Here is a 12,628-nt window from a genome sequence, read left to right as displayed (position 1 = left end):
ACCTAAGAGAACACTGCAGTGCACTGACAGAGAGGAAACATTATTTTTTTTCCCTTTATGTGGCACTGATGTGTTTTAAAATGCATGGGCAAAGTTTGTAGTTTATTTCCTCCAAAGGGGCCAAGTCCTCCTGGCATTCTTATGAACAAGCTCATTAGAATAAAATCCATTATGCGCATAACTAATGACACAAATTTACAAATCTGTTGACAATTATGACCACATCCCTCATGCATTTGCTTGCAGCTCACTGGAGTGACCAGGAGAAGGAGTTCAATCCAGAAGTTTTACAGCTCACGAGCTCCGAGTGCAGTGATGTGAGATTATTTCCCAACTGGATTACAAAGCTGTCATTAGTCAGGGCAACGCGGGAGGACCAGGGCACGAGACCGTAAACTGTCCTCAGGAGACCTGAAATCATTTTGAAGGCAGGGCGAGATATTCCTGGCTAGAGAGACCCTTTTTTTTTTCTTTTTTTTTTTTCCTTTTAGCTGGGGGGGAAAACACACGCGGGTGCACACAAACGGCGTCTGTTCCAAGGAGCGCCTCGCGTCCTCTGGAAATGAATAGAAATCAAATTGAGACACTGGTGTCCTCAGAGTGTTAAATATTTCCAAGTTCTTGCCAGGCGGGTGTAATTTATTGAATGTAGGTTTTGTGAAATAGTGCTGCTGTCAGGGCGAGATTGGCACCAGAGAAATGAAGGCGGCTAATTCTCAGGGGGTCCTCCCTGGCAAAAACCCTCTATTGAGTCCTCATGCTACTTGTGCTCATAACTGCCGAAAAACCAGGAGTGCCATCTGCAAACTGTGATTCATAAACACTCTGTCAGTCTGCCATGTACCCTGACATCATAAAATAACAAGAAGCAGCATTGTAATAAAGAGAGGAGGTTTGCAGTCGACCAATTAAATGCATCTAATTTATTTCTGTTACAGCTGAGGCTTTATTTATTAGTAAACAGCTGCATTTGTTACACTTTTTTTTCCTTTTTCTTTTTTTTTTTATTTTTTTATTTTTTTTTTAACTAGGAGCGTGCCAACTGGCACTTTTGATAATCCATTAATCCTAAATAATCATCTGGGTACTTCATGGTTGGTAGGAAAAAAATAGCGAGAAGGTTATTAAAAGTTAAAACGTCACCTTGCGAGGAGGCTGGCGAGGGCTCCTCCGCGGCAGCTCTGCGTGAGTTATGGCGAACTCCAGTCTGCCGGCCAAGTCCTACACTCGATTTACACCTGTGAGTAAGTGGCGTGGCAGCCAGTTGAAAGGGCTATAAATCCCGAGCAGGATCTGGCCCTTGCGGATAGGTTTTGTTGTGTTGTGTGTTGGTTTTTTTTTAAGGACAGCCTGTTTGCGGTACAAGAGGAGCATTTTGCATGTTTGGTTTACTTGCCTCCTACTTTCTCAGCGCTAACTTGATTCTCAGCAAAGCTAAAAATCTGCTAATTGGTTGTCAAAGTCTAATTAGCTGATATTACCAAAAAAAAAAAAAAAAAAAAGATAAGTTTGCCTTTTATAATTGGAGCTGAAACCCCCCACTTCCCCTCCCCTCGAACCCCCTGGTGTGTGTTAATTGAGCTCCAGGACTTTTCAGTGTATTTTAATGCTCTCTCCTTTTCAGTGCCCTGGAAAGCTTTGCAGTTAATGAGACAATAATATGTACAATCAAGGAAAAATGTAGTAAAACCTAGGCGAAGCCTTATGGAACCGGGATGGTGTGAACGTGTGCGGATGTGGGGAGGGCGGGAGCGGTTCACCAGCCTCCCTGAGCAGCGTCAGACAGTCAGCACCATCCCCTTTTATTTCCTTTACCTTCCTGAGCATTTCCTTCACCTCCTAAGGAGGAATATTTTTTCCCATAAAGAACCATTTCAGCAGTTCAGGGAAGAAGGCCGTACTCTGCATGGGAGTTGAATGAAGGGGCTACACCTGAATGTCACCTGAACTACATGAACATTGGTGTCTGCTATATTTTAGAGTGAGTGTATGTGTGCATATAGATACATATATACAAAATCCCCCTCGTAGCCAGGAGCTAAGCCCACCCTGACATCTCCCACACCACCCCTACAGGACCCCAGAACCTCCCAGCAATGAGTTGGGTCAAGGGGACAGCATCCAGCCCCCATGGCCACCTCCAGGCCAGCAGCATGAGCCACCGTGTTTCAGTAGCTCCATTTTAAAGCCTATCTGCTGCCATGTATTAAAAAAGCAATGTTCAAAAGCAGTGAGCACAGGTGGGTGCTCTATATATGGGTGCTCTTTTTCGATATGTATAATAACGTTGAGTTTACTTACTCAGTCATGTTTTCCTCTTTCTCCTCCTCCTATCTTCCTCCCCCACACCTGCTTTCAATCAGTCCCCTCTGCCCCGCCTGTCATCCCATCCTCTCTGCTGCTTTTACCACAAACCCACTAACGTTATATTTCAAGTCAAACTCTCAAGCCCACGACGTTCAAGCGAGTGAATCCAAAACCCGAATGGCTTCGCCAGCCTCCCCAGGCAGGGAGCCCATGTGGCGGTGCGGCCCTGGGGAGCAAGGTGCAGCCAGGAGCAGGGTTTCACCCATCTTTTCATCCAGCAGGAGTCTGCTTTTCTTTTAAATCCGAGACAGCTTTTTTTCTAGTATCTAAAAAAAAAAAAAAAAAAAACCAACATATTAAGGCCAAACGTTGCTGCTAGATGAACAACTTCAGATGTACGTGTCTTATTGTTGTATGTCGCATCCACTTAGCAGTGTGTACCCTCAACACGGTGGGTATCTGGCTGAGAAAAAAACAAATAGGAAAGTGCTGCTGCTTGAAGGAGTAATCGGGAGGTCTTCTCCATGTCATGGATTTTGGGACAATCTCCCATCACTGCATCTCTCTGGGGTTAGCAAAAGTCAGGTCCTAGTCTTGAAAAGCTCTTGGTGTTTTTAAGCTTGGTGGACTCCTGTTTACGGATGTCATTAATGGGGCAATGCAGAGGGGTGGCAGAAAGGAACAGAAAGCTTTTTGAAAAGGACAACTTAGGTGAACATCCCTCTCCCCTCATGAGACCCTGACACTGTGAGTATCAAAATATTTCCAAGTTGCTATGGGGAACTTGGCCTTTTTTCCACATTACTTTGGGTCAACTGCATTTGTGTGTTTCATGGTCGCCTCCTTACTTTATCCTATTAGTTTGGATTTCCTATTAAAAAAATCAGTCAACATGAAGCACCATTTCTGCTTAAACAACTTGGGCTGTGGATTTGCTTTACCTTTAAGCAAAATATGCAGCAGGCTGATGTCCTGCATCCTTGGGTGCTTCCAACAGTGTCGTGCCATCCTTTCCATTTCCAGGTCCTCTCTTCTGCTATCCTCCTTGATCTCTGATCACTTTTGGAAATGGTCTGAAAAGGAGTCCCTGTTCACTGAGATCTCATAAAAATTTAGACTCCTTCAAAGATGCAACCCAAAAGTAAGAGCCCTCAACTTCTCCAACACGGCGTAAATGATTTGTCCAATGCCAGCTGCTCCACGCTGGTAAGTTTCAGTAATTCTTATTGCACAGTTGAAGGGGCTGATAGCTTTTCTTTTTGATGATTTTTCTCAAACACAATTAACAACTTTTCTATATGAAGACAAGCTGGCTGGTATTTATGTTATGAATGACTGTCATGTCCATAGACTAATTTCCTCAGTAATTAGTCACTTCTTGAATGTATCAAATATCATTCATGGGTTTCATTTGCCATGCTAGTTGCAGAGGAGAAGTGATGTTAAAGGGTTAATAGCAAAGGTGAACCATCAAATGGGGTGGAAAGCACCAAAATTAATGCAGATTTTGCTGTAGAAATAAATTTAAAACAAAAACCAAACCCTGACAACCACTATTCTCAGATGTTGCTGGCAGCCTTCTACATTTAATGGGAACCTGTTGTTTCTGAAAGTCAGTTGGCAACATAATGAGAAGGCAAGAAGCAGAAAAAGGATCCTGCGGAGTCCGTGCTGTACATGCCATTATTGTGCATTGTCATCAGCAGGTTGACTGACAGCAACCCTAGCTGGTTGATGTTATCTTCTCACCTTTGCAAAATCCTCGGATAAAAAGTTTGTCCCTTCTTCTGCCTTTGGCTGTTGTGCTGCGGTAGAAGCTGAGGTCTCCGAGCCCATGCTGTAGCTTGGGCAACCCTCCAGTTTTGTTGTACCATTTATTTGGTGGCCCTTGGGGTGCCACCCCTATTCGGACCCCTTTTTAAAACTAAGTAGACTAGGTAAATCATCTCTACTCCTCTTTGGAAGACCACTCAATCAGTTTTCTAGCAGTTTTATTTTTCTGTGGCTACTGCTTTGTAAATGGGAAAACTGCACTGGTCCTTGGGTGAGGCGGTGGAGCTCTTCATAAATAAATCTAATCGAGCCAGAACCTCTGTTGCTGAGGTTACAGCATCACTATCGGCTTAAAACACAGTGCTTGCTCTTAATGCTTAGTTCATTAACGCATTCTGTCCATTGGCTCATTTGGATCTATTAACATAATTGTTCTTTCTAAACAACTGGGTCATTCTCTCTGCCAAACATAAGATCAAAGCGGGCTTCAATATTTTGGAGAAATCATAAAGCCAGATAAATCAAGTACTCCTCCACAAACTCACCTATTATATAAAAATGTTATTAGATAAAAAATGTATTAGATAAAAATGTTGTGATTCCGCCTAGCATCAGCCTTGAAGTGAGAGCACAATGGCGGTTATTTGAAAACAAATATCATAGCTCAGTAGCTTTTTATTTTGTAAATGGCCTGTTTTTCTCTAAAACCTAAAGCAAAAATAATTTCCTGAGCCATTCTGATAAACTTCTTTCGTTATTTATCCCTGCCAAGCTCTTGCTCCCTCCTCTTCTCCTTCCCCTGAACTGAAGGGCTGATGTCTGGAACGTAAAAGGAATATTCCCCTTTTTAATTTCTCTCCCCTTTTACTCATTTCATTTCTTTTTTTTTCTTTTTTTTTTTAGGTGACATTGTTCTACTCGCCAAACCTGTAACTTTAACAGAGGGTGACAGGGTGACCTTGACGACAGATGTTCCTGTGGCAACAGATGGCACTAGCAAACCCGAGAAGCTGCTGTACGCCGTCTCCGTGCCACCTGTGCATGGTCAGATTGAGCACATCAATTATCCCGGCGTGCCCATTTCCAGATACAGCCAGTTGGGTGGGGTGGCCCAGAAGGTCCCCTCCATCCATGACAATAGCCACGAGGCCAGGAAGGAGGCACTCAGGTGAGAAGACCTCCCCTTTGCACACCAGCGTGCTTGAAAGCCCTCGGCGAGCTAAGGGTTAAGCTTGCATCTCTCGTGTGGTATTTAACAACCAATATGGTTGTGCAAAAGAGACTGCTGCAAACAGGAACACGATGTAATTTTACCATTACAGTAATTACATACTTTATTAACTGTAATAGTGAAGTTGTACGGCCAAAGGCGATGGGAGTCTTGCAGGCTTAGTACAGGGGTGTATCCAGGTAGGCTTTCGTGATCGATTAGCAAGTGAAATCAAACAGTTTAGGTTCATATAAAGAGTTCGCTGTGCTTCTCAAGGTTGCCAGCAGTGGAAAAGGAAAAAGCAAAAAATACCCATCTGCAACTGTGGTTGCTTTCTGGGCAGTTCTTTCTCCTGAAGGGGAAAAAAAATAATAATCGTAACATTGTCTGAAATGATCAGGAGAACTTAATCCAGATGGTGGTGTCATTTCTAAGAAAAAGCATATGTTGGCCATTATGATACTTAAATATAATGGTTTTACATTCCTCTAGTGGGCACAAAAGGCACACAACAGAGTTGGCGGGGTTTTTTAATCTTCTGAATGGTGGCAGTGGTGGTGGAGTGGTGGGAGATTTTATCTTCCAAATGGTGCGTTTCCCAGAAGATATGGCAAATTCAATTGCCGAGAGCCTGCTGTAAAAGCCGTGCTCCCGTGGAATGTAAATTCGTGCATTACTCTATCCAGCAACAGTGGAGAGGCTTAATTTACTGCCCCCTTTGGATTATCATTATTTTATACATATTCTTCCGGCTTCTTCTTTTATTTTTCCCCTTTATTTTTTATTTTTTTTTGCTTTAACATGTTTTTCTTTCTGATTTGCTTTAAAAGTTATTTACGCTCCCTTTGCAGCAAAGTGGGCACTATAACTAATTTTATTCTTACCATGATTAACTATGAATAATTTCCTAAGAAATGAGTCAAATTAACAAGGGGAAGAAGGAATCAATAAATCATGAAAGCAGACTATTTCTAAGTGGGGTTAAAACCACCATTAAATAAATCACAGACTCTAAATGATGACCCACTTGGATATGGGGATGGGGGAAGGGAAATGTCCATTTAAATTGCAGTGAAAGGAAAAATGAGAAGAGTGGGCCAGCATCTGTGTTGTCCCGTCCCCCCACACACACACATGCCATGCAAGGAGGGGGCACAGGAGAGGGAAGGACCCCAGGAAAAGCAGAGAAGAGATGTGGCTTCCCTGCCTTCGTCGCTGTGGTCCAGCTGCTCGGGGGCCATAGGGCTGCTGCTGCAGCCAAGCACGGATCAGAAGAGCTCTGGCTTTTGGACACGGAGGCATAAATGTTGTTTAACAGCACCTTCTGCCTCCAGCCCTGCTCTGCGCAGGAGCAGAGGAATGCCAGGGCTGACCCGACCTCACTCAAAATATCTGAAATGTTTTCATCTTGCTTTGATTTTTTTTTTTTTTGTTTTTCACTGGGTTTCAGTGGGTTAGTCCCAATTTAAGACCTGAAAAGGACTGCAGAGTCAGGTCCACTGTGTTTCTTAGCTAGTTTATGTTATATCCTTCTAATCACACATTAAGGATCATACTTTGTCTGATGGCATGGTGAGTGTGGCAATATCACCTGGGCCTTGATTTTCATCTTTCTTATTCACTGAAACTCATAGATGTATTTTTTACAAAAGGAATGCCATTGCTTTTGCAGGAGAGTTGCTCATCCATCTTTACGCCCGCAGGTGAAGAACTCTCTAAACTGTAGAATATTGGGCAGGCTTTCTCCTCAAGTTTCCTGTGGGAAAGGAAGGGTCAAAATACTTATTCCTTAGTTTAAAAAAAAAAAAAAAAAAAAAAGGCAAGAGAAAAGGAGTTCTGCTTGTAACTTCCTATTTGCAATTCTTTTTATGATCTTTTCTCCTCCCTGAACACATGTATGAAATGTAACCAATTCGCTGCTTGCTGGGAAGGTTACCTCTTACGTTGCATTATGGGCCAAAGATTGGCAGCTGGTTTAAATTAGTCTATCTACATTTGCTGAAAGGATGCTGTAGCCATTTTAACTGGCTCTGTGGCTTATAAAGTTAGTTCATAAAGTTGCTGAGAAGGTCTCTTTCCTCATGGTCTTCGTGGTCATGGGAGCTCATCTCCTCTTTTGTGGGACCTGTGAGTATCCCATGGACTGGAGGTGAGGGGAAGCTGTTTGTCTTCCCTCTCTTTTGTCCATCTGGCTGCTTTCGGCAAGATTTGGTGAGTTGGATTTTTTATTTTTCAAAACTATGCACAGCATCAGAGGGTCACAAGGCAAGGCACAGTTGCTCCCTGCCCACACCACCTACGTGTTGGTGAGAGCAGGCACTTCAGGGTATCCTCTGAAAATGAACATGAACCAGCGAAGCCCAAAGCCTTCACCTCTTCCTCTGAGCCAGCACTGAAGCAGCGGACATGCATGAGCATCTTATTCACCCCAGTGTCCTCTGTGGTGGCCTCAGCAGGTGAACCACGCTGCTTATCTAGTGCTTCTGCACTGCTCTTAAATCCTGGTCTAGCTCTTTGGTAATAAAAACTGAACAGAGTAGTATTCACAGACCATCCAGGAATGAATCCTGTTTCTTCCTAAATGCTCTGTAAATGTGGACGAGCACATTTCCCTAGGACAGATGGCCCTGTGTGGGGAGAACCAGTCCCATGTGATGGCCCCAGAGCTCCTCTCCCTTTCCTGCTGCAGGTGGGGAGCATAGAGGAGGGAGGAGGATGGGCAGGGAGCAGAAGGGCAGCAATGGGGCAGATTGGGAGTGAGGTGAAGGTCTGAGGGAAGGTTGCAAAGGGCAGAGCTGGGGCTGGTGGGACAAAACCCAGCAGAGCCTCTGGCAGTGACCTTTGTCCCAGCATGGTGCTGTATCTGGCTCCCTTCTCATTGCATTTCTTTCCGAAAAGTGTATTTATGGGCAGGTATGGCGACTGCCTAGTGCAAGCACATCGGTGGCCAGGTTGTCTCTGAGGAACCTGCAACTTTGGCCTCTCTCTGTAAGCGGGAGATGTATGTGCAAGGGACAGTGTATGAGGAAGCAGAAGGAGAGGGACCCGCTGCCTGCCTCCACCACGGGGATTTAAGGCAGGTCCCTCAGGTCTGCAGGGAAGGGCTGGGGCTGAGGTAGAGACTGATGACTTGTCTGTCAGGCACGAAGGAGTTAAGACACAGAGATTTAAAAAAAAAAAAAATCCTAAAAAAAACACACTCACACACTCTCACAAAACCCTGCACCCTAAATTAATTTCTGCTGGTAATCTATATCGGGTTAAATAACGCCTCATTATTCTGCAACACAGCTGAGGCTTCTCAAAATGTTTATCTTGTTTTGTAACTGGTACCTTCTGGCATATTCCAGTGCCAACTCTCCTAGCTCTTGCTATATTTCATTCTCACTATTTTTGGAATGGAGCTGCTGGTTCCAGGTGATTTAATAAATTGCTTTTTTTTGTGTTCCTTTTAACTTACCCATCTGCTCAACACATGCGTAACTTGCAATCTGTCGGCAGTTTGCAGAAAGACAAACTGTCAGAGCTGCATGCATTTGACAACTTTGTTCCCAATTAGATTAGTGGTAATTTTAACAGATTTCAGGGCAATCGAAAAAAGGGATGACATGTTATTAAAGCATCAATTTTGACAGACCCAAGCACATACAATTTCAGTGTAAATTATTTTAAATGCTTTAATTAAAGCTATGAAAGATTTACCCTTTTAAGCGGTAAGTGATTGCAAGACAAATATAAAGGGAAAGTGGATAACAGAGTTTCCTAAATGGTTTATGCTGCGCATGGCAGTCCACAAGTCACCACCACCATAATCTATGACTGTAATGTTGGAGGCATAGTTAATTATTCATAGCCTCATCTCTGGAGCAGACGTGATTAAGAACATGAGGAGCATTCAGAGATCTAAGCAGTACCTATGAAAATCAGAGTTTGAGCATTTTTGAGATCAGAAGCTGATAGGAAACAGGTTAGGAGTATCTTACATGGGGGATATTTTTATAAATATACTTTATTTTTGCCCCGGTTCTGGCCTGGTTTAGATGGCCAAAGCCCAGTGGCCAGGGTGATTGTGTTTTTAGAGCAATTGGGGATTTTGTATACTTGAAGACACTTTACAGGCTGTAAAAGTGCTTTTTTAAAAATAAAAAAACAACACATTTATTATTTAAACAGAATACAGCACTCTAAATTCGTCACTTCAGGAGCACTGTGCCACATGTGTAGCCCATTTAACCGTTTAAATGATTTTGTGTCATGGCCCCCTTCCAGCAGCCTCCCCTTGCTGCGACAGCGTAGCTGGCCATCGTGGCGAGAGCGCTGGGCTTGACCCCTCTCATCCAGCTCCCAGGTCCTGGCGGCAGGACCTTCGGCCTCCCCACTCTCACACCTTCATCGCGCACCCACGTGTTGGTCTGACTTGGAGCCCAAAGCTTCCAGGAGGACAGCTCCAAGGGTTTTGTTTATTTTCTGTGTGGCTGGCTGCGCGATGAAGAGCTGTCTCATTTTCAGATTGTTAAATGTGCATATTGCGTTAGTCTATAAAGCATTGGTCCCACAACCCGCACTGAAAGTTTATTTCCTTTTTAATTCAGGGACTGTAGGACTTCCCAATACTATTTAGAGTAACAAGCGACAAGCATGCTGTTCCCACCCTCCCCTCTTCCCTAATACCAAGCTTGTGTGCATCTGTTTTGGGTTTTTCTCATTTCCTTTGGGGATGGGTATGACTTGGCATGACTCTCTGAAAAGCCTGGAAGTTTTTCTTTGGAGGTTGCTGGCCCAAATGTTGCAGTACCAAAATGCAATGGAAGTGAGAGGAGCTGCTCCAGTGAGTGCTGCAGGTAGCAGTGGCGGGAAGCTCCTCAGAGCCCTTGGTCTCGTGCCCTTCCCAGCTGTCTCAGCACTGGAATATGCACAACGGGTAACAGGCACAACGAGCTCAGCAGGTAAGATGAAGTCCTGAAGGAAGTATGTCACCGCCTTTGGGACTGTTTAGTCCTGTGAACCAAACTTTAAAGGGTTTTGCAGCTGGGACAGCTCCCAGATCCACTCAAATCCCTTCCACTACTGCTCTTCTTAGCTGGTGTGAATCAGTGAAGCTCCCTTTAATTCAATCAACCTACTCTAGTGTGCACCAGTGTAAGATCTACCTGGTTGTTTCTTGATCGATGAGCACAGGTCTCTTAGGATGTCTGAGTTTGGTGTGAAAAATCACCTTCCTTCTTAAAAAGTGAAGGACATTGTGCATCACAGATCAGTGTAAGAGCAAGACTCTCCCAAATTGATGACGCTAGTTGGCCAGCAAGAGGACTGGTCCAAAATAATGGGTAAAATGAGAAGGCAGATAAACATGGGCAACCAGGCCAGGTTATTTCAACACTGACCACAGACCATCCATACTCATCCATAGAAAAATGCTTGCACAGCATGGATAATCTGCCCAGAGATCCTCTACCAGGCAGTCAAGCACAGCCCATCAAAACACCTCACCCCAGTATAACCATCTGCACATGTAGACTGTTGTACACTGGGGCCAACTTCATAGAGTGAAAATACTCTACTGACACAATGGAAATGCTAGGGAAATGGGAGAATTTTATTTCATTGATGCAGTCAATCATGGTTTTCTTGTCTACAGACCAGGAGAGGAGCCAGCAGGACCTACAGTGCAGGTGAGTTACTGTCTCCAGTGCTCTTCTGATGCAACACCAAATAGTACAGAATGATAAGAATATCACGTTTTACATAAACACTGAGACTTAGCAGGAAGACAGATGGAGAGAACTGCCTCTTGAATCTTGTGGTCTTCTCCTTGCTTAATAGCACTTCCCCTTCTAGCAGAGCTCTAGTTGTTTTGGCTCAAAACATGACATTCAGGTGACTTTAGAGAGTTCGTCTTCATGGCAGATGAGAGTTGGTGATAAGGTCTCGAAAAGCTCAAAGTCTGAAAAATCTTCCCATTTTTAGCAAACTTAAAGGTTGCAGGCCCATTGCAGTTTCTGAGATCAAATCACTGGTGAAGGTAGTCTTTGTAGACTAAACAGAGACCTAAAATTGCTTATTTAATCAAGTCACATACAAAACAGAGCAAAAAAAAAACACAGCTTGCATATGTATCAAGCTTTGCTGCTTAATCTATTTTATAATGTTTTGCAATTAACAGGAAAATGTTCATCAGCTGATAAATAATTAACAGCTGTTGTTGTTTCTAGGGCATGACGTAAAAGGCTTACATAGGACAAAAACTAGCTTGAGCTGTTTGCCAAAACTCTGACCAAACACACATTTATAGCTCACAAAAACAAATTTCTTTGAAAAATTGCACTTTATGGTATCTCTAAGGGAGTCCTCTTTATGAGCCTGCCAAACATATTAGAAGAAGTATTCACATGCTCTTTTTGTCAGCCAGGTATTGGAAATTTAAGATGAAAGCTTCTCCTTTTTACTGGCATTATTCAGACATATCAACAATTCAAGCGTAAACACAAAGAAATTTTTTTATGATTCACCTACAAGTCACTAGTATCTATAGTTTTCTGACGTTGCACATGGGATTGTTTGATCTGTGTTCAAAATCCTCAGCTCTAGGAGGAGAGGGATCTGAGTTTGGTGAGAGGTAGCCACTCCTGGTGGGTTTGAACAAATGTAGTGGTCCAGTTGTTATTCATCTGAAATAAAATTAAGCATTGACTTGCTGTTAACTCTGGCTGTAAATGGGAGACACAGAAAACAGATCGTTTGGGAATACCCTTTGGATGCACCTGGATGACTGTCTTGTGGGGGCTCACAACATTTTATTTGTTTACTTGCATCTGTTTTGAGTAAGGGTAGGGTCTGCATGAGCCGTGAATTCCAATGAGAGGGGTGTTTACAACCAGATTCTAACTGGAGGTGTGCTCAGTAGTTTCTTCCAAAGCTTTTCTGATTTATTTATTTCTATACTACACACTCATCAAGCAATTACAAGCCGTCTTGACTGAGAGAGGGGTATGACTCCTGTTTACAGCAAACACAATCATCTATGATTAAGCAAGTTTATGCCGTGCCCATGCAAAAGTTCCTTCTCCCACCTAGACAAGCTTTTCTCCCATTGTAAAGACTTCTACTGCACCAGAGAAATGCAGTTCTTGATCATAGTAATTATAAAATAGTTCTGTGCAGATTCTAGATATTGTAGCTTTAGACCAAGGAGCATCAGAAAGAAAAGAGTCAAAAACTTGAACAAGTCTCCAAATTAAAAATGTGAAGCTATTGTAGACAGCTGAAGATAGATATGATGTATTCATGTCAGTGCATGTCATTGAAGAGGTTTTCAGTAACATTTTGTACTATTTGGAG

General features: G+C 43.2%; 2 long non-coding RNA genes across 14 annotated transcripts in view; both read left to right on the top strand.

Annotated features, from left to right (window-relative positions):
• Positions 1-6,380, top strand: part of LOC121074081 — a 51,900-nt gene extending 45,520 nt beyond the window's left edge. For all 7 annotated transcript variants that reach the window (XR_005822100.1, XR_005822104.1, XR_005822103.1 and 4 more), the window contains 2 exons: positions 3,331-3,513; positions 4,984-6,380. This is a non-coding gene — a long non-coding RNA (uncharacterized LOC121074081). The remainder of the gene's footprint in view (positions 1-3,330; positions 3,514-4,983) is intronic.
• Positions 6,381-9,466: 3,086 nt separating this feature from the next.
• The window catches only part of LOC121074099, a 32,861-nt gene continuing 29,699 nt past the window's right edge, over positions 9,467-12,628 (top strand). For all 7 annotated transcript variants that reach the window (XR_005822121.1, XR_005822123.1, XR_005822122.1 and 4 more), the window contains exons 1-2: positions 9,467-10,236; positions 10,929-10,962. This is a non-coding gene — a long non-coding RNA (uncharacterized LOC121074099). The remainder of the gene's footprint in view (positions 10,237-10,928; positions 10,963-12,628) is intronic.

Source organism: Cygnus olor, chromosome 8 (genome assembly GCF_009769625.2).
Source record: "Cygnus olor isolate bCygOlo1 chromosome 8, bCygOlo1.pri.v2, whole genome shotgun sequence".
NCBI lineage: Eukaryota > Metazoa > Chordata > Aves > Anseriformes > Anatidae > Cygnus > Cygnus olor.
The sequence above is the reverse complement of the archived record's forward strand: the minus strand, read 5'-3'. Positions and strand labels throughout refer to the sequence as shown.